Source organism: Leptonychotes weddellii, chromosome 13 (assembly GCF_054177405.1).
Source record: "Leptonychotes weddellii isolate Sample4059 chromosome 13, ASM5417740v2, whole genome shotgun sequence".
Taxonomy (NCBI): Eukaryota; Metazoa; Chordata; class Mammalia; order Carnivora; family Phocidae; genus Leptonychotes; species Leptonychotes weddellii.
In genome coordinates this window covers 2193354-2215373 of record NC_138381.1, presented here as the reverse complement: position 1 = coordinate 2215373, position 22020 = coordinate 2193354, and the positions used below count along the sequence as shown (strand labels likewise).

At 51.9% G+C, this 22020-nt stretch overlaps 1 protein-coding gene across 4 annotated transcripts in view; it reads right to left on the bottom strand.

Moving 5' to 3' along the window:
- Window positions 1–7128, bottom strand: part of MBP (myelin basic protein) — a 64073-nt gene extending 56945 nt beyond the window's left edge. For 2 of the 4 annotated variants that reach the window (XM_081800992.1, XM_081800993.1), the window contains exon 1: window positions 7020–7112. The gene's annotated coding sequence lies outside the window, so the exon portion shown is untranslated. Of the gene's footprint in view, window positions 1–7019 lie in introns of all 4 variants that reach the window. The other 2 variants (XM_081800990.1, XM_081800991.1) reach the window with 2 other exon arrangements.
- Between the last annotated feature and the right edge of the window lie 14892 nt (window positions 7129–22020).

The window sequence follows — 22020 nt, the reverse complement described above, 5'->3', positions numbered from 1 at the left end:
ACGGGCCTGTGTACACGCACGCGCACACGCACCCATGGGCACGCGTGAGCACATGCACACACAGGTTCTAATGCACGATGCTCATGCACATCCCTCGCTCAGCAGCGGCCCCGAGGCTGAGCTCCTCAGCAGTAAACAGCTCAGGTTTAGGACGAGTTGTCTGGGTGGCACTGTTCTCAGAATACAGCGGCTTGCAAGTCTGCCTTAGAGGAGCGGGCAGGGCAGCAGGGTGAGTGGGTCCCTCGGATCACTGCGTTGTCACCAAATGCTCCACAAGGAGACAGTTGGCCACATGGAGCTCCCCTTCCACGGGCGCCGGGGAGACAGACAACATGCAGTGTGCGGTGAGCCAAACCCCTGGCCGTGGGAGGCAGCGTGTCCCTATCCTGGCTCCCCTCCTCCTGGCCAGACAGGGCCGTGAGATAGGCCTGTGTGCTGGGGTCGTGGGACTACTTCTGGCCCAGGGAGCCTAAGTGGAAGTGATGGACACTGTCTCCCTGCAAGATATGCCCCCTCTGGCTGCCCCCTGCCGCCCCAGCGGCAGCGGCCTGGGTCTCCGGGTCACTGCTGGGGCTCAGCTGCCTGACCTTGCTGGGCTCTGACACGGGTAGAGACCCACATCGAGCTCTGCGATTCTGGTGTTTGTTTGGTAGGCTGGCAAGCCCACCCGTCCTAATGCAGCTCTCTGCTAAGTAGCCGGTCAGAGGAGACACCCCTGAGAAGGAGACATTTGGGCCCAGACGGGAAGGGGTGGGGGCTTGCCGCCCAGATGTCTGGGGAAGAGTGTTCCAGAGGGAGGGCACAGCCCGTGCAAAGGCCCTGTGCTCCAGGGGTGGGTGAGGGAGGAAGGGGAGTGTAGGAGGTGCAGTCGGAGGCCGCCAGAGCCCACAGGGGCCCCCAGACTGTGGCAAGGGTGGCGGGGCTCTGGGCAGGGCGGGGTGCGTGCTCTTCGAGGAGGCGGGTGTGAGGGCGGGGGTCCGGACGGAAGCAGGGGCCAGGTGGGGCTCCTGGAATCATCCAGGTGAGTGCCGATGGTGGACCACGGCGGCCCGTAGGTCAGCGGCTGAGTGCCTATTCCAGGAGCTAGACAAGCTTGCGAGGGTCCCGGGGACGTTAGAGACCAGCGCTGCTCGCAGAGGAGCACCAACACCCTTCCCTGCTGCCCACGCGGCAGAGGACAGAGGCTCCGGGTCCCGCCGAACACGCCAGTTGTCCCTGGGCACCGGCCATTACCGTCTCTCCCATTACCCTCCTCAGATGATGTGTCTGCAAAACGGGCCTCAGAGCCGAAGATTCGGGGAAAACCCGCAACTTCCGCACTTCTAACATTCAAACGCTACACATACAATTAAATATCATGTACGTGTGCAGACTATTCGAGGCGGGATGGCTGTCGCTGGGGAGGCCAGACATTCGGGGACAGGCGCCCCCCGGGTGCAGACCGTGGGTGGCCGTGCACGCGGCCCCTGCCTCCTCCCTGAGAAGCTCCGCCCAGGGCAACTTGTCTTGATGCCATGCATTCCTCACAACAACAGGGTCAGCTGTTAGGACCCCCACTTGCACGGGACACCGGAGGCTGCATGTCTTGCCAGGGGTCTGGAGTCCATACGCCGAGTTACTCGGTGTAACTAGAGACCGGGACGTTCGTCCAACAGCTCGCAGCGGAGGCTGCCACACAGTCACATAGAACCAGACGTCCCACCGCCCCGGGCAGCCACGCTCACCGCAGGGGCCCTCAGGCACTGGCCCCCCCACCCGCCGGGAGCAGCTGTTGGCTAGACATAAGCAAGCTCCCAGAATGCAAAGAGGGGCGCCCCCCAGGGGCTGCCTGGGAACTACAACGAGGCCACGCAAACCCTCGCAGGTGTGTTTGGGTTTGAAAGATACAAAGTACCACTCATAGTCCCGCAAATGCACAGAATAACATGCCTCCTGTTGTGTCGCTGTTTTAACATCTGTCAACCACAGAAACGAAAGCTGCTTCTGTTCTCCAAGGGCCCCCGGGGATAAGCGGATGTGTCCTGGGGCGCTCAGAGCAGGGCCAAGAGCAGGAGCTTGTCCCTGTGGCCTATGGGCCTCTCCTGGCCTGCAGACGCTCATCTCTACGATGGGAGTCAGACCAGATGACATCGAGCGTTCCTTCAAGTTCTCAGCGGGTGGCTGTGACTCTATGATTTATATCTGCCCCAAAGACACGCTCAAGATTGGTTCTGTCGCTCGCCTAGATACGGATAACAGGCTCAGGCAGCAATCAAACCATCATTAGCAATAAATTAAAGCCAGCATCCACGATTCTCAAGAGCAGGCTGCCGATAACCATTCTTGGAGGGCGCTTGGAGGGACAGTTAACGAGGGGTCCACAGGAAAGCACAGGGTGGATTCCTGGCCTTCAGTTATTACTGAGTTGAGACAGAATTTTGTATCATCATGACGGTTTCTTACTAGTTTTGTAGCTTAGTCCAGTAATCAGGGTTGATCAAATACAAATACTACTAAAAAGATCTTCTCATGGAAGGGTATTGGAAACAAAAAAAGGAATGATTTTTTTTCAATGCTGTGTGAAACTTCTCAGGGGATATATCTGTCTGTGGGAGAGAGTATTTCCCAGATGTGGTAGAGCATGACCCCCAGCTGCACACGTTCTGACAGGTCCTCCCCATCCAGAGGGGTGTCCCCCACAGTCCCTAGAGGAGGGGAGTGCACGAGCCACGCAGGACACCGCCAAGGCGAGGCCAAAAGCGGGACACGTGCCTCAAACAGAGCGCCGAGGTGTGAGGAAACTCATTATCCAGTTATTACACTTCGCCTATGAAACTCATCAGCACAGCTACCACGAAAGTACACTGCAGTTGTTGACTACCACGCGATCATCTATGATACAAACTGAAACAGGAGAAAAGTTCTTACAACTGGCTAAACACAGCTGGGCTTCCTTTGAGGAATGCACGCAGGCCCCCTTCTGTCGGTCCCCACGGGGGACAGGGGCGCCCTAAAGGTGCACGTTTGTGAGCTTGCTCGTTCACTCTGGGGGGTTCTCTTATCTCTCTTGCTTACCTGGGAGGGAACCAAGACACAAGAAGATGCGTGCAAGGGCAGAAATGACAGCTAACGTGGTGTAGCTGCATTACCTCCCACGTAAAATGAGAAATAAACGGACTGGGTCTCGTCTTCCTGGGGCAGGTTCAATGCGGTGTTCAACAACTAGCAGGTGCCATATGGTTCACATGCGTGGTCTTACTTGACTCGACCTTGACTATATGTTTTCTATATTTTATTGTTTGTGTGTTTTCTTACTGTGAGCTAACTCAAACTTTGTGAAATAAAGACACACATATACACACGTATTTATACTTAATAGATCATCCTTGTATAAACTTCAGTGTTTCCAATATGAGTACTTTCTTGCTGAATACTAAACATAGATAATTCTATCTCCATTATTTGAGCACTGAGCTGGTGAAGGTTTTCCCCGTGATGCTCCATAGGAGTCTGTCCCTACGTGCAGTGCGTCCCTCACTTAGCCATGGGCGCCGTTACGCACCGAGGCAGGGAGACGATGTTCTCACGACCCTGGGATCCTGCAAAACTGTGCTCGAGCTCACCTGATGTGTTGGGTACTCATTCCTTTTGTTCTGACTTCGGAGATGTGGGTCTGGTCTGGAAGGAGCCACACTTGTCTGGAAAGAGCAGGGGTGCCCTCTTTTGGGGGATTTCACTCCTTTGTCACTATAATTTAGGCAGACCCCAGGCTTCTGCTCACCTCGGCTGCCTCACCTGCCCTGGCTTTATGGCTAGTGGACTCTGGAGGGAGGGGTGGGGGTGACTGTTCTGCATTTTTTGCTGACTGCTTTTCAAATGACGAAGATCGTGTACAACAGATGTGTGGATGCACGGTGCAAAAAAAAAAAAAAAAGCTCAATAACTAGCCGACCACAAAATGACCTGGTTCCCCAAAGCTCAGACAACATGTGGTTCTCTAGGCTACCGTGTTTTCTTCCTCTTTAGGTAACCAGGCAAACAGTGCTAAGTACAACCACACACTGTCAGAAAAAGCATGACAGGAAGAGATTTAGAACTGTGCATTTCTAATGAGTGATTCGCTTAGATCAAGAACAATCCTTCACTGGGATTTTCCCATGAAATGAAAAAGTAAATACAAGTCCTCAGTGCGCTGCTAAGTACCTGATCGGTTCCAGCCTTCACGGAGGTACGGGGGACACTGGTTGGTGGTAGCTGTGCACTCTGTGATTCTGAGCAAGACACGTGTGAGCCAGCAGCTCGGGGCACCTGCCATAGTCTGCCCCTGGCTGTGACCTCTCTGAGCCCCTCTAATTCTGTGGCTAAGCCAGGACTCCAACCAGCTGAAGGCCACAGTCTTTCCTGACATTCACAGAGACCTTGAGGACTAGATCCTGCAGAAATGTGTCAGGTAGAGGACAAGGGCCATTCGTCTGACACACGGACAACATGATTACCAGGAGCTTGAAGATAATTGCTACATGGGTGCCGATGACTCAGGGTTCACAGAACATCAAGAAAGCATGGGATTTTTTTATGGTACTCGGGGAACTTCTGTCTAGTCAGGAAAAGTGGGAGGCAGCTGCTGATTTCATTTGGAGTGACATTTGTACAACATTCCATAATTTAAAAAGAATGCTCAGGTATATTTTCCAAGATTATGCAGTCAAGATTGACAGCCAAGATCTGCTTAGCTTCTTTTTCCCTCGTCACTCTGCCCCTTTAGACCGGGGTTTCTCTGGATTCCAGGAAAGCATCAGGAGTGGGAGATTATCGTAAATTCAAAAGCAGATGCGCGGCAGCTCTGCAGGAACTCCCGGTCTGTATTAGTCAGGCCTGCTGAGGCCAGAACCACGGGAGCTGTGAGGCCCCCCGGGCCGCCCTCACTCAAGGTCAGATGCCGTCAGATGGCATGCTCCTCACACCTCCCCTCTGCTGTGACTCAGCCTGGACCCGGGGCCAGCTGCCCACGTTGTGAAGGCGATGATTAGGGCTTGCTTCCTGACCACGTGAGGGCTGCGCGCCCAGCACCGTGTGAGCGTGCCCAGTGCTCCAGCCCGGGGAAGTCGCGGTAAACTACCCCGGCAGCACCTGCTTGCGGCGCTATTCTTCCCACCAGAAGACAAATCTAAGTTTGTGCCAGGATGGATTTGGTGCATGGCCAACTGTACAAAGCTCAGTCTCCATCCAGGCTGAGCATCTACGTGCGAGAGCTGACGAGGCTGCCTTCGAAAGAGCTTCAGAAGCCACACGACGCTTCTGCCGACTTAGGAAACACGTGTCGTAGACTTTTCCCAAGTTACACGTATCTGCGTCACAAGTGCGTATGCACACGTGTGATGTGTGTGTGTCCAAAAGGAACGGGATGACGGATACTGTTGTGAACTATCCTGAAAGCATGTAACCAGGGGAATAATGAGAAAGATGATATTTGCTTTAAAAAATAAGTAAGCTTAGCCAAAATCCTTCTAAAAGGTACTCTTGTCATACAGGAAACCTAAAATTGGACATTTTTATTCTGCCGTTTTCTTTTATGTGTTTAATATACATATGGAGTTGGAATATGGGAGCAGAGAGGTAGTCCAGAGAAACCTTTATTTTAGAGGTTCACAGACGGATTTATTCTCGAAATCATCGATGCTCAGATGCGTCACTCAATTCAAATCTATAGAGTGCCTTCCCTCTGCATTCAGAACGCCTGCGGCAGCGCCTACCCTAGGTGCTGGTCTCTTCTCCCCTCTGGTACCTCTGCCCCTGAGGAATGGAGGCCCCGCTACGGGGAGGCAGCGGACGATGCTCCGGCAAACCCCTCCCCACCCAGTTCCCAGGAAAATCAGCCTGCAGCAGGTGTAACCCGGCGAGTGCCGATTCCTACTCGCACTGACCCCACTGGTTTCCATTAAACTGATCTGCATTGTTTTCAGTCTCTGCACCTCTGGGTTATGCTGATTTTCATGACAGTTTAAGATACTGAGACAGTGGGCAGCAGTACTTCTGTCATTACGGGTGTTTACTCAGGACGGAATCACAGAAACAGAAGGGACTTTTGAAAAAGAGCAAGCAAATCAGGAACAAGACACTGGGGTGGCTTTTCCTGCCGGAGAAGCGAAAGTACTAAGAAACCTGTTCTGTAAGTAAGCCGCGGCCGGGCCAGGGAGCGCGGTGAGGAGGCCTGTCTGCCGTGAGCATCATAACCTGCGGGCACACGACACCGTCCAAGGAACACTCACTTCAGTAGCCAGAAAACTGCTCCCTTTCCCTCTGACACGCCAGTGAGCCCTCAGGGTCTGGGCACGCTTCATGCTACCCCATCGTTCCCGCGTCTCTGGGAATTCTTGGAGGAGAGAAGAGAGCAGGGCATGCGGACAGATCTTCGTCGCGTCTTGCTCAGCCGCGCGATCGTGGGCAAGTCACAGAGCATCGTGGTCACACGGGAAAGGTGATCTTTTTAATGTTAAAATCAAATGAGAACTCGTTCATTCATTCTCTTGGGGGGGCGCAGAAACGCAGGGAAGTCGTGTTTGTCAGCGGGCTCCACAAAAAAGTAAAGTTTTATAGAAAACGGTTATTTTTCAACACCTCCTGAGTCATTCTTTGTGGTTGAAATATCTGGGCTTTGGGACAGTCCCACTTCCCTGTTAGTTCTGTTTTATAGGTGTCATTAGGTTTTCCACCCACAAAGGTCAAATAGATAAGTAGAGAAATATCGCACGGCAGGGCTGCACCTGGGAAGTCTCTGGAGCCTGCAAGCAGGACGGCACAGAGCACAAGAACAAGAACGAGACGGGGCAGCTGCCGCCGGCCACCTGTGTGGTCACGTCGGGGAGGACGGACGGCGGGAGGCTGACCAAGGGGACTCACCCCACATTCCTGCCGCCTCTGCATTTTCAATACTGAGAACAGATTCATAGATTACTCATGTGATTAAAAACTTAAAACCTTCCCCAAATGCGTGTATCTGCGCACGTGGAGCCCCGTCCTCCAGTTTCCCGGTCACATACCGAACACCTCGTTGTCCTCCGAGGCCTCCCGGGAGAGCTGGCAGACGTCCCTCTTCTTGTCAGACTCTCCTGCGCTGGCTTCTCCGTCCTGGAAACAAAACAGAACAAGACCCCCTCTTAAGATGCAGTGCTTGCTTTATCAACGAGATGGTTGTAATACATTTTTCTTCTTATAAATTTTGTGGCAGATAATCACATTCCCCTGCTCATCGTCCAGCTGTGAGAGTCTCTGGGTTCAGAGTGGGTTTTCTGCAGAGGATTCTGAATTCCCGCCTCTTTTTTTCTGCCTGGGCTCGAAAGCATTTTCTTGTGCGAGTGGATATATTTTCATTCAAAAGAAACTGAGTAGCACCTGGGATAAAACACGTCAGCTAATCGTCATGCATGTGTTCCAGGAGCATGCCCGCCCGCCCTGTCCCTGTTTGGGTTGCAGGTGGATGGATGCACGGGAAGGAGCTGACACCGAACCTGCCTTCCTTGAATTCCAACCTTGGCCGCCTGGAAGCCAGGCAGGGCAGCCCTGGTACGAGAATGGGCCCTTTCGGGGGCAGAAATCGATGCCGATGTCCACGCGGTGCCCCAAGTCCACAGAGGAGGGGTTGGGTGCCACGTGCTGGGCTGGGCTGCCCCCTGGCCTCCCCCCTGCTCTCTGATGGAGCCCTACCAGCAGCACCAGGGTGCACATTCCTTTTAAGTTTAAATTTTAAGGGCACAGAGTAGATATGGTTTAGTTTCTTCCTGTTTGTTGAATCAATTTTACCTCATTAGTGTGACGGGGAATGCAACTGCAAAAGGCCCACCCGAAAGCGTAAAGGCCTGCCTGCAGCCCTCCCTCGGCATCCCCGCGCCCCTCGGCGTGTCCGCACCGGCCCAGCAGCCCCGTGAGGCCTCGCTCCGCACACTGCTCTGCGTCTTGCTTTGGTCTGGTAACCAGGAGCCCTGGCGGTGGCTTCACGCAGCCCACACAGCGCCACCCGATGCGCAGTCATGGCCAGAGCGCGCGCCCCGCACCTCAGTTACTCCCACGAGCGCCACCAGGCTCCTGTCCCTGGCCATCAACCGGGTTGGTGTTTTCCTCCGTTATGACCAGCACCGCGAGAGCTCCCGGGCCACACGCACAAGGGGACGTTCCCAGACGCTGCCCCGGGAGGCCTGCCGCTCCCCGCAGCCTCTCTCTGGCCTGCATCCTTCTGCAGCACTTCTTCCAGGCCTCCCTCGTCCCGAGTCTCCAGCTAGGACCAAGCGGTAGGTACTCTTCCCGTTGTGCACTCTTCTTCTGAAGAGCAGGGCAGGCCGTTGCTAAAGCTGTGCGTTCTGGGGCAGACCGGTTGGGAGTATGCTCTGGCTTGGCTCTTATTTATTAGCTGTGTGACCTTGGACAAGTCACTTAACCTCGCTGTGCTTGTTTCTTTCTCTATAAAAGAGAGGAAGTACTGATACTGCATGGTTGCATGTCGTGGTTGTAACAAGGGTTAGGAAACTTAGTATCTGTAAGTGCTCTGAGCATACTTGGCACATAGGAACTGTTCTAGGAGTGTCTGTTAAATAAAAATGGAAACTCTGGGAACAAAGGTGACCATCCTCCCTTCTGCTGCCTTGGCGTTGGCACCCAGCTGCCGAGATTCTGCCCCGGCTTTGTCCCCGAGCCTTGTCTTACAGCGGGCGTGTTCGACCTGCCCCGCTTCCCTGCTCCCCTCCTCGAGGGACTCCCCTCCCTTGCTCTGGCACTTCTCTGGGAGGCTCGAGAGTGGGCACATGGCCCCAAGGTCCAGTACCATCCGTGCAGAAGCTCCTGGGGACCAGCACTATGCTCCCCCTGGGCCAGGGGGGCCAGCACGCCTGCAGGGTGGGGGTGCAGGGCGAGAGAGGCCCTTTGTGAAACCAGTGGGCATCCCCCTGAGCCAGGACGTCTGGTCTCTGACTCGCCCCCTCCCTGCCAGATCTTGGGGCTTTGGGTGGGGTTTGCCACTTGCAACAAAAACCATCTTGACTAATAGGAGTCTTCTCGTGAGGAAGCCATAAAGTATTATCCCATCAATGGAAGGTCTGACTCAGACCGAGTCGGGTTCCCAGGTAGGGACAAGCACGTGCGGGCAGCCCGCAGGTGGGAGAGAAGGCGAGGCCCAGGCGGCGGGGCCCTCGGTGGCCTTGGGGAGGCAGAGGCCAGCCCTACGGACCCACAGCAGCAGGTGCCCTGCTCCCCATCCCCGTCCCCCAGGCCCCTCCGGAAGCCTCCACCCCAAACAAGTGCGGGTCTCCAGTTCACCACTGGGCAGGCAGGAGCAGGGGAATGGGTGCAATCCCCCTAAGCAACACTTGTAGTCTTGTTCCTCAAGTACCTGAGAGCCAATGTTATACATAAGAGGCGTTGATAATTAACACCCGTAACATGGAGGAGAGGAGAGGTTCGTCTCCACCTTTACCAGTGGAAGCTACTGTCACCAGCGGGTCAATGAACTGACATGGTGTTTCCGCACTGAGATCCGACAGGCTCATCAAGTACCTGTCGACAGTGAGGAGTGTGTTTGCTCCAGTCACTAGCGATCGAAGAGCTACACAGCAAAACAGGGCAAAGATGCTGTTTTCTAGCATGTTGACAACATGGAGGATAAAACAATGGGTTGTTGGGGAGTCAGGAAAACAGGAAGTCTCCAGGAACTGGAGTAAACATTCACAGCTTCCTCTGTGGGACAGACGACAACCGAAACCAAGCTCTCCCTGTGCCTGGAACACCCCTTCCAGCCTCCTGCCCTCGCGGTCCAGGAGGGTCTGAGCTCCTCCCCACGGGAGAGAGGCTTCCCAGCCCTGGTCCTCCTCCTCCCCAGGGCAGGTCTGAGCTCCTCCCCAGTGCAGACTCCCCACGGACTCACTCCTCTCTCCCCACCACACTGCAAAGTGCCTGAGGACAGGGACCTTGCCTTATAACCCTTTCTGTCCCCAGGCCTCCCAGGGCCTGACACCCAGCAGGTGCTGGAGAGAAAACCATTCCGTTGTTATGTTTAAAATGGGTAACTTCTGTTTCAACAGAGGAAGCCAAAGTTGGCTTACAATGCGTTTTTCTGTATCTCCTCATTTAATTCTGGAGGAGAGTAAAACCTGGGACAGAGAACACTTCTGGATAGATTGTTTCGTCAGCTGGAGATTCGTGTCACATGTCCTGGTTTCACACCTCGCTTTGAGGCTGACCTCAATGTAGTATCCTTCACTTAGTACAAAATAAGGATTACTGGAGAAGGAATTAATACAATTTAGCTGCCATTCTTACTCATCGCGGGTGCATTTTTTCATGCGTCAACATTTAAAATCAGGATGCCCCGTACGGTTCCCGTGTCTTCCAGGAAGAAATGGCGACACCTTCCCGCCAAGTGTAAAATCCTTCCTGGTGTAAAATCCCGCCGAGGCTCAGAGATGAGAGCGAAAGCTTGACATTTAAAGCGAATCCCTCTGTCGTCAGTGACTGGAGGTCGATGACGGTCAGACAACCTTGCCGTCTCCGCTGGGGCTGGCGACGCATCGTGGCGAAGCGACGGTCGGCACCCTCAGCCCGCGCCCGGTGCGGTCCACGCTACTGTAGCAACACAGTGTCCACTGTCTACTCCTTGAAGGGGCCCCGGGGGCCAGGGGGAGGCGTGAAGACAGGACCTCCAGCCTCACCCCACCTGCTCCCATCTCCTGAGTAACAAGCCCACGAGCGTGCAGAAAGCACATGTCGCCCTGGGAAATCCACTAATCTCTGTCCAAATAAAAAGATTTTTCTGAGACCCGATGCAGTTGCTCTTCCACGAATATAAAATATATCCTTACAATAACACATTTTCAATGAGCAAAATGTCCACAAGCAAAACAAACACAATCAAGATGATGTGTGTCAAACGTAATGGAATTTTCATGGTAAAGAAATAAGAGCTTCCTGTAAATGACAAAACACAGAACATTCATATATGCAAAGAGGGTCAGTCCCCGTGACCCGGGACCCAGAGTGTCATTGCCCCAATGTGTCCTGATTCTGAAATCATGTCTGTGACTCCCGGGGTCTAAACGTGTTTCAAGCAATTATGGTTTCTTCATAATATTTGTGCCAATGTTCATTTCCATCAGCCTAAATATGCGAGAGCCGGCCTATGTAAGAATCCACTTACTTTTCCCTATTAATTTCAGGGAAAACACAACAAAACTCTCAAAAATGTCGATTTAAAAATACTTCTAAATACAGGTGAGATTTATTATTCAACATCGATACAATACTCATTATAAATAAAGCAATTTGCTGCATCCTTAGATTAAGTGCTTAATCTTGTCACTCAACAGGCTTCATTCCTGTGTGATTAAAACCTTCCTTTTAGCCAACAGGTCCTCTGCTCCCTGGGGGATGCCCCCCCAAGCGTCTGGTCCCTCCTGTCCTCCTGCAGAATGAAGAGGGCCCTGTTCCGCTCGATCCACCCTTCTCCTCGGGGGCCTTGGTCTCTCGTCCATACTGCTCTCAGGGGCAAGCTGAGCAGACAACATTTGCTTGTCTTTTCAGGTTCTGGGCTGCCGTCCTGAACAGGAAACCCTGGGATGGAACGGACTTTAGTGTTGGAAGTGTTTTTAATTTCTCTTTAAATATAAGTGTGGGGGCACCTGGGTGGCTCAGTCGGTTAGCTGTCCAACTCTTAATTTTGGCTCAGGTCATGAGCTCAGGGTCATAAGATCAAGCCCCGCATCATTCTCCGTGCTCAGCGGGGAGTCTGCTTGGGATCCTCTCTCCTTCTCCCTCTGCTTTCACCCCCTGCTTGTGCATGTGTGTTCCCTCTTTCTCTCAAATAATTAAATCTTCAAAAATAAATAAGTATGGATACTGCATTTCCTAAAGAAACACTGACTTTCAAATGAGGGAGATCAGGTATCACATATGTTCCCTGCAGGGCAAAGAGGTTCCCGGGGCCCCTCGAACAGGGCACAGGGTGTCCAGTCACTACTGAGGTGGATGCCCATCAAAGTCAGGCGAAGCGTCTGCTCTCCATGAGGAGCTGGCTTCACAAGACTCAAGAGAAATCTAATTAGGTCAAACCAAAGACTCCCAAACTGGACCTGAACCAGCCTCAGGGAGAGTGGAGTTCAACTGTTCTCCACTGTCCGTGGGCCACGAGGTGTCACTTAGAAGGACCGGGGAGTCCAGGGCCCCCCACCCGGGAGACAGAAGGTCAAGTCACCTCCTTTGGCATGGCCTGTCATAGGTCCGGATGCCCGTGTCCACTCTGAGCCCTTCCCTGCAGCTAGCCGGTCTTTGATCATCGGGGCTGAGCACCGTGCCTGGTCCACACCATGCCCTTGGCACATTTTGTTCACTCCCTTTTCCCTTAGCATTTCAGAAGCAACTGGCCAAAAGGCAGCAAGGCCAGAGAGGGGTCAAAGGCGCAGCAGGTGGCTGAGAGGCCAGCCCTGTGGTTTTCCCACTGCTGATGCACGAGGTAGTTCATGACCGAAAGACATGGAAAAGTCTGCCCCAAACAAGTGGTGGGGTGGGGTCGGAGGATCTTGGTCATCTTCTTGCCACAGTGGGGAGAGTTTGGCTTATTATAAATACTCCGAAAACTGCAGTAGTTGGAAATCATCAATAAAAACAAAGCAAAATTGCTGTAAATTCCTGTGTATCACTTGAAATTCTCGCCGTTGTGGATTTGAGGTTCCCTGACTATCTTCCATTGACAAGTTGAGGAAAAGCAATGCTGACCTTCAAACTGACGCATGAGTGTGTCGGGGGTGGTTTTTGACTGTCACTGGGCACCATCCATTCTTAAATACGTGACAAATACTTTGCTCTGCAATGTTCTTTTAATTGAGCAAAATGAAACCTTATAGGTTTCATGGCAGGAGTGAGAGAGAACAAATTCTTGATGTTTTTAGCACCAGTTTGTGGAACTTTGCTGCAGAAGCCACAGGAAACGAACACATGTCCCCCTAGATGTAGCACAAATAGCTCTGGATGTTAACTTGAACAGTGAAAGAGAGAGGAGGGAAAAAATGCTTTTTTTGGTATTAAGGAATTTCTAGTCCCCTAACCTACAACAAACCAGTGAACACTCTCATTTGTTCTGTGGATAAAACATGAAAAAAAAAAAAAAAAAGGAAATGACTTCACCTGGCCTTGACTTCTAAACTTCAAGCAGCAAAGTGTTCTTTGGGGGCCCGTGTGGGTCCTGTGCCCAATAACCACGCTCCTTAGAGCCCAGATGGAAGCCTCGAGGCGGATGTGCAGAAAAGGGGTTCTGGTCTGGACAGGGCACAGGGAAGGCATCAGGGGGCGGCAGAGCATTCCCGATGGGTGGGTTACAGCTCGAGTTCACGGAGCTGGAACGCAGCCCCCTCGGCCGATGCGGTTCCCCTCCATCGGCCCAGAGAGCCTCCCAGTGCCAGGGACCACACCTGGGGTGGGGATGGCTCTGCCACCCAGAATGCCCAGACCCTGTGCACCCCGATGTGGGGAAGGCAGTAGCCCCTCTGCTCCCGGCCCCACCTGGGGCTTCCTGGGTCCTGCCCAGGACCCGCCTGGCTCAGCACCTTGCCGGGAAGGCGGCTCTGTGAGCTGGGAGAGGAGTCGGCCCCGTGGACCGAGCCTGCCAGGGCTAGAGATGCGGCGAGAGGAGTGTCGCAGAGTGGTGGCCGGCGTCTCTGCCTGGGTGAGCCTCAGCCTAGGACCCCCGTGCTTGCCTGCTCTGGGCTTCTGAGTCGGCAGAAAGATGTCACACGGTTCCCACGTGCTCAGAGTCGGTGAGAAGGATCCATGGACGAAGGTCCCAGGGTGTAGGACAAGCAGGTGAGAGGAGCAACCGGGGACAGTAGCCACCCCTGCCCCTGCCCCACGGGACTCGTGCTGCTGCTGGGCAGGTGACGGAGCCTCCAGGAAGGGAGGGCCGCCGCGCACAGGGCCTGGGCAGGTGCGGGGAGCGTGACGATTCCTGGTCCGTGGCTTAGCGCGCGAGCCCTGGAGGCAGAGACCAGGCGGCGAGCAGGCCAGCTCCAGGCTGCGGGCGACACGGCGTGTCTGCAGGGAGAAGGGTGGGCTCCCTCTCAGGGGAACTCGCTCCCTCGCTCTCTTTCATTTTCTTTAAGAGGCAAAACGTTGCTCTGGTGCTCAGTATCAACCCAAGCCCTGTGTGGCCAGGGGCGTACACGTTCGGTTCCAGCCCTTCAAGTACATCTCAAAGATGCAACCACCACATCATAGGGGACGAGAAGCAACTGAAGAGGTCCTGCCCGGCCGCGCAGCCCGGGGGTGAGCGGCTCGTCAGGACCGGTGCGCACGGCATGAGGACCAGGTCACTGCTGTCTGATGTGGGTGCAGAAATCCCCCTGGTTCTTGTTATTCAGAGGTGGTCATAAACTGTGTTTGAAAGCACCAAAGTACTAAAGTATCAGCACAGGAAAAATTCCTGAGTGTGAGCGTGTGTGTATGTGTGTGTATGCATGCCTGTGTGTGTATGGGGGGATATAAATAGTTCTTATAAACCTTGCAGTAATTACTCAGCATTTTTGGCTTGTTTCTTAAAAATAAAAGGATCGTCCTCACTTCTGCTCTAGGCTGGGTTTGGATAAGTAACAAAAGACACTAGCAAAACATTGTAAGCTTTTAGGATCCAAGTAAAGAACATGAAGAAAAACGAAAACCAGAATCACGGTTCATCTCAAAGGCATGTCCTTCTTATGCAGAAGCAGAAGAGAATGGGGATATTAATGCAAAAGGGCAGGCCTGCGACAGTCTAACAAGGGTTCCTCGATGTGGCATTCCTCATGCTATGGGCTGGGTAGGTGTTGTGGGGTGTAGGCTTTCCTGGGCACCGTGGGACGTTTCGCAGCATCTCTGGTCTCTACCCACGAGATGCTCATGGTACCCTGCTGCTGTGACAACAAGGAATGTCCCCAGACATTGACAAATGCCCCTGAGGGTGGGAGAGGGAAGTCACTGCTAGTTGAGAGATACTGGTCTAGACAAAGAAAAGTATTTGAGAGGGAGAAATAACTATAAATCCATTCACTAGTGTGTTTGCTGGCAGTCAGTTCTTCATAAAAATACGTTTTAAGACATCAAAACTCTTTTTTGGAACAACATGACCAGATTAGAGATAGAAGGTAAGAATCAGATTTAATTTAGAACAAGTGCCCCAGTGTCAACGGCTCTTAGACAAGAGACCAGAGCACAGCGCCAAAAGACGTAACAAAGTAGACTTCATCAAAATTTAAAACTGTGCTGCAACTGATGCCATCAAGAAAGTAAAACAACAACCTAGAGGAGACAAAATACTTTCAAATCATCTATCTGATAAGGAACTAGTGTCCAGAATATGTAAAGAGCTCCTACAATTCAACAGCAAAAAGACAAAACACCCAAATTTTAAAAAAATGGGCAAAGAATTTGAGTAACTTCTCCAAAGACAACAAATGGCCAAAAACACATAAAAAGACGCTCCACATTACCCACTAGGATGGATACAACCAAAAAGACGGACAACAGTCATTGCTGATCAGGCTATGCAGAAGTTGAAACCCCCAGACATGGCTCGTAAAATGGTGCAGTCACTGTGCAAGACAGTTTGATGGGTCCCCAAACAGTTAACCATAGAGTTACCGTACAATTTGTCAAATCCACTCCTGGATATATGCCCACGACAAATGAAAACGTACGTCCACACAAAACTTGCCTAAGAGTGTTCACAGCAGCATGTTCGTAACACCACATGGGGGAAGCAACCCAAATGTCCCCCAGCAAATGAACGGGTAAAGAGAATGCAGCATCTTCCCGCAGTGGAATAGTATTTGTTAATAACGGACACCTGCCACAGGGATGAACCTTGGAACACTGTCTTATGAAAGAAGCTGGTGGCCAAACACCACACTTCATGATGACACACACACATACATGAAATGTTCAGAGCAGTCAACTCTAGAGGGACTGGAAGGACGCTAGTGGGCGCCTGGGGCTGGGGGGTAGGGTGGAGGGGACGGGCAGGGACTGCTAGTGGGGGCCAGATCCCTTTTAGAGGTGACAGATAGGTTATAAAACCAGACTGTGGTGCAGGCTGCACAGTCCTGTGAATAAACTAGAAAGTACTGAATTGTGCATTTTAGATGAATGAATTTTATGGTATGTGAATTTATCTCAATAAAGCTATTTATTAAAAGGAGAACAACACGCCCCCAATAGCCAGGACCCCGTGTAGCCCGGGCTGTGACATTAAGGGTGAGGAACCCTTCCTCACAGTAGCTGGCTCATAACTCTGTGGGGACCGCATGGGATTCAGCACCAAGATCCCAGACTGGTTTTTTGAAATGCAGGGAATTAAAATTTTAGAAGACTTTTTTCTCTCTAATTCCTAGGCTGGTTAATTCTCCATCTGGTGACGGTGACTAACTTGGATGAATTTATGAATAAAGAAACAGAAAAGCCTTCCAGTTCAATCCTGCAGACCCCGGAAGAACAGAACAATGATGTCACACATCTCCATGAGGTGAGATGTCAAAGCCAGGGCTCCTCTCCTAGACCTGTCTGTTGGAATGGCATCCAAGGAAACACAGCAAGCCTTTCTGATGACAAGAGTATATGAAAATCCAGGTTTTGTTTTTAAATCGAGAATCTATGTAAAGAGACACGAAAACCTATGTCCACACAAAAACTTGCTCACAGCAGGGGTATTTCTAAGCGCCAAAATGTGGCAGCAGCCCCGCCCCCCTCAGTGGATGAATGCAGTCCACGCATGGAGGGACTATCATTCAGCCATAAGACGGAAGGACACAGATGGACACAGGACACCGTCAGCTCCATGGAGGCAGCCAGATGGAAAGACCACACATCATATGATTCCATTCACGTGAAACGTCCAAAACGGGGAAACCCAGGGACAGGAAGAGATTCGTGGTGGCTGAAGGCCGGGGCACGGAGGCTGGGGCGTGGAAATGCACATGCTCCTTCTGGGGTGAGGTCAACATTCTAAAATTGTTCTGATTGTCCTGCGGATCTGCGCATCTACTAAAAACCACTGACCCGAACCTTTAAATGGGTGAATTGTATGGCATGTGAGTTACATCTCCAGAAAGGTGCGTTTGAGAAGTGCCCAGAGCTCAGCGTGCAGGCGGTTCCCAGTGAAAGGTCCCAGCATCATGGCAAGGGAGTCTGGACTCTGAATTTGAGGTAGATTATGGAGCTGTTAGCTTTGGAAGTGGCTCTTTTAACGACTCCGTGTTAACGCCACCGTCTCTGCCAAGACCATTTTGTAGTGTAATTAGAATTGCAGTGTTCTTCAAATAATGAAGGCAAAGAAATGAGCTCAGAGTTTTATTTAAGCGTTGACTTTTAGAAGTCACAGCAAAACAAGTATTAACTCGCGTCACGGTAAAAGTGTTTATCAAGGCCCGTTGCGTAACCGGACATACTAACTTCTATTTTAGGAACACAAATATCTTGCCATTTATTTCTGGAAGCTACTGCTCTATCAGCTGGTCCAGTCTTAAATAGGAAGGATGGCCACAGAAGGAAGGGTGCGAGGGGGAGGGACAGACAGGGACAGGGAGAGAGACTGGCTGTTCACTGTAGCTCTTAGAGTTCGACAATGAATTGCAAGTACAATTAAAATGCACTTAGAGGTCAGGTAAGGACATTCATTCAGTTCAAAAGGATAATCTACATTCCTGAAAAGAGAATAAGGTGATGGAAAACTCAGGTCTTCTTAATTTGAAGCCGAATACATTCCCTTTAGTGTTATGTCATAAAAACCTAAGGGTCCTCTAGAATTCCCCTAAACGTAGGACCCTATATAGCCTGCACGTATTTCTGTAAGTGCTTGCTATAATGCAGATAGGGCAGAAGGGCAGTGAGGTACGGTCCACCTCACAGGGCTGCCGTGGGCATCCAGAGCCCCGCCTGCGAAGCCTGCCCCGGGTCTGGCCCTCGGCTGGCAGAGTCCATCATTATTTATTTTACAAATCTTTATTTCCTGTTTACCATACTTTAGAAAAGGTGGAATAAAATTATTCTAAGTAAAAAGCAGGTCTGAATGAGCATGTTAATGCAGGAAAAAAGAAAAAGAGAGGCATTTTCCCCAGAACTGGATCTGTACCCTGCATTTTGGCGCCCTTGCTCTAAGGGAACCAACTGGTACTGCAAATGGAGTTATCACTTGTCTCTGCAGACGCTCTTCTTCAAAGCCGGATTCTGCTGCCCCTGGGATCAGAGCCGCAAACCTGCCCCAACGTGCTCTCAGAGCTGGAGAAACAAAGCAGGCTACCTCCTGTTTCTCCCCATCCAGCACCAAAATGAGTCACCCGGACTCCATCATGCGATTAAACACATTTCAAAAATTTCATACATACAAGTGGTGATAGGTTCAGTCACCAGGAGCAAAAGGACTGTTTCTTCATTTCATCAAGAGCCTGAACATGACGTCCTCGGCAAAGACACATTCAGGAGAAATTTTGTTTTTCAGGCCACAGACCTTCTCTTTTTTCATAATTGAAGATAAAATTACGTCAGAGTGTAGTTAGATGAAGATATGAGTTACAAAAATATTCTGAAAAACCTCTTCATGGAGCGTGTAACTCATCCTAACAGGTCACGTGGCGGCCGAGTTGCCCAGGACAGATGCAGATCAGATGGGTTTCTCCGTGTTGTGCATGAAGCAATACTTTGGTTTTGAGCACTGCAGGAATTAAAAAATCATACTCTGTCTCCCTGTGTTTAGAGCACAGTTATATGCTCAGGAACAAAAACATAAAATCAAAGATTGGTTTTCTTTTAAACACTGAAGAGTTGACAAGAAAGGCATGAAATATAATGTTCCTAAACAGAGTAACTAAATATTCTGTATTCCAACAATGAAATGAGAAGAGTCTGTGTATTAAAAATGGCTCATCAGAAGAAGTATTACATGCTCTTGGAATATTGTACAAATCTCTTGCCACATTCCACTTTGAAATGCGTTGCAATAAACTACTTTTTAAAAAAACTAAAATGGTCACAAAGTAGAATAGAAGGGCGGAAAAAGATTTTGCGTTCAGTTTATTTTATCTGGTGGGTGAGTGGCTGTCACTGTAGCCCTTTTATTAATTCAATACAAAAACAACCCCCTAAGACCCATGATTCTGGAGGCAAAGCACACCCAGAACCACAGCCGTTGCCCGTGAAAACCAGGCGTGTCTCACAGGCGATCTGGAAGACTAAAACAGCTACACAAAACACAGCACTCTCAGAGTCCTGGGAACAGTGAGCCAGGACAACAAACTCGGGGACCCCAGCATTCATGGGGCGTGCCTTAGATGTGCGTTCATGGCGGCCTTGCTTTGCAAAGACAAGGACGTGTGTATTTGCTCCTGCCATTTCCTTCCATTGCTTCTTCGCTGAGATGAGCCTGGGCTGGGCCACTGCACCCCCTCAGGCCAAGGGCTCCCAAGAGACAGTGGCGTTCGAGGGTGTCCCTGGTTGGGGGTTCCACCGCTCTCTTCGGGAAGGCCCCGAGCAGGGCGGCCAGCTGCACCCCTCCCTCACCGTGTCCGCCTCCAGTCTGGCCTCTTTCCACGCTCCTCAAGCACCTGGAGGGGGAGGTCTGGGTGAGGCTGCAGAGCCAGCTGGGGCCCCCGCACGAGAAAGGGAGCAGGGGTGCGGAGGCAGAGGAGGGGACCCGCCAACCTCTGCCCGCCGTCCCTCCGGCTGGCGGCACTGGGCTCCCCAGAGGGGCTGCTGTGGAATAAGGCCCAGCAGAGCCACCCACACACCAGCAGGGGCTCCGAGCCCTCCCCTGGGGCCACGCGCATGCAGGGTTCAGGGATTCAGAGTGTCCTCTTTAAATTGCATGTTCTGAGTACAAAATGGCATCCCTAAATCCTAGCCCAGAGCCTGGAGGACAGCAGGGCCCGACAAGCATACAGAGAGCAGACGAAGAAGCCCAAATTCGCAGGGTCGCTCAGTGCTCAGGGCCAACTGTTCGCCCACAGCACCCCTCATGGGCGAGGAAACCGGCTCAGAGCGGACGCTGGGGGCTCAGGCAAAACCCCAGAGAGAAACAAAAGGAACCCGCCTTGGGGGTGGGGAGCTGCACAAGGGCACTGAGACACAGTAGCTGGAAGAGGGCGTCTGGGAGAAGGCCGGGGCCAGCGAGGGCAGAGGGGAGGGCGAGCTGCCTGCCAGGCAAGGGCAGAGGTGCAAGGCGGCCCCGCCGGGCCAGGGGGCAGGAGAGGACAGCCTGGCTGCAGGGAGAGAGTGCGCACGCTGTCCTAGCAGGACCCTCGCTCGAACGCACCCGAAAACAACACCGGAGGTAGCTTTGCTTCTAAACTTGTAGATGCTGGTACTTTCTGAAGTGTCCTCATGCAGTTACGAGAGAGCACACACCTCTATGAACAGTCTGCGTTGCCGTAATCCTACAGGGCCTCGTGCAATTAATGCCATCACCAGCTCGCCCTACTGATCTACTTACAACGTGCATCTGGTTACACACACCTTGTGCTAAAGTGTAATTAAGGATGCATTAACTAAGAGTCTGTTTTGCAAGCACCAAAAGCCGCAGAAACATGAAAATGAATCTTACCTAGGCTTTTGTTTAAAGATATGATAATTAAATTAATGCAGGCAGCAAGTCGCCCATTAGGAGAACGACACGTTACAATCACCCGCGTGCAGAGCGGGAGAAGTGTGCCGCAGATGCCGGTCCGCATCCTACGGAGCTTCGGGCTGGCGGGCTCGAAACAGCACACACGCGCACTCAGAAAGGTAATTTTACACAAACATATTCCAGCGTATAAAATCTCTTGCTTCCAAATTTAAACTTTGAAAACCACACTGCCCAAGTAACAAGTGACGAAAGACAGGAAATAACATTTTGAAAACCGGAGTTTTAGGTCTCATGTCATTAAAAATACTGTAAGAGGATTGTACTAAATATCAAGAAGTTCTTCCTTCTTAATAAGCAGGCGCAGAGCTTTCCTATGAAAGGACATGCTCTTGGCTGACAGCATCTGAAATGAACCTGTCTCCGAAGGATGACGTGGCGCAGTGGTGTTTTGGAGCCCTGGCGTGGGCTGACAAACGGAGTTCAACCAGCCTGGCACAAGCCACCAGATCAGCAAGCAGCTGGGTCAGTGCCGGCGATGGGGGCTGGCTAGGGGAGGGCCCCTCAAGCCTCCACTCCCGCAAACTGGGCCCAGCGCCCCTCCCAGAGGGGTCGCCCCGTCTAACACCCACCGACGTCGCTGACGGTGCGTGAATGACCCTCTGCTCGGCCATACCCGGGGTCACGTTCTCGGCCAGACGTTAAATCCAAAATTGAACTTGAAAACCATTCACATAAAGCACACCCGTCACAATCTCAGATGCCTTCTCAACTTAAAAACCCACTGAATGAAACGAGCCCCCTCTTCTGCGCCCTCGGTGCGGCATTTGGATACGAGGGCAAGATCTCGGAGTCCCCTGCCGGCCCTTCGGCTCTCTCACAAGAACTGAGCATCACACACACAGGGATGGAATAATTAGGGAACATCTCACACTGAAGTAAGAAACGGGGAGAGAAAGCTCTGTGCGTCCAGCTAACAACAAGCCGATCCACAGGCCTGTCTCACGGGAGCACCGGGCTCCTGCCATCAGCCGCCTTGAGGCCCAAGAACGTGACCCGTGACGACAGAGAGAAGGCAGGTGGGTGGGCCGGCTGGCATCTGGTGCATGTTCTGCTCTTCCCATAGTTTTACACAAAGAATCATTTTATTGTCACATCATTTCTATTTAATAACCTGTGTTAATATATCACATATCTAACAACTGCTATGATCCAAAGTTAGCGGCTTGCAAACTGGGTCACAGTTTCTGATAAAAACGAACTTTGCAAACAAGCCTATGGTAGCCTGAAAGAACATGGAATATGAGCATCTCGCTGGAGTCAGAGCTGCTGGGCGTTCAAGCCCAGAACCGGAAGTTGGAGCCCTCGGGGTCCTGAGCCCGGATCCCGAGGCCCGGCTTGGCCAAGGGAAGGGGTCCCGCACAGCG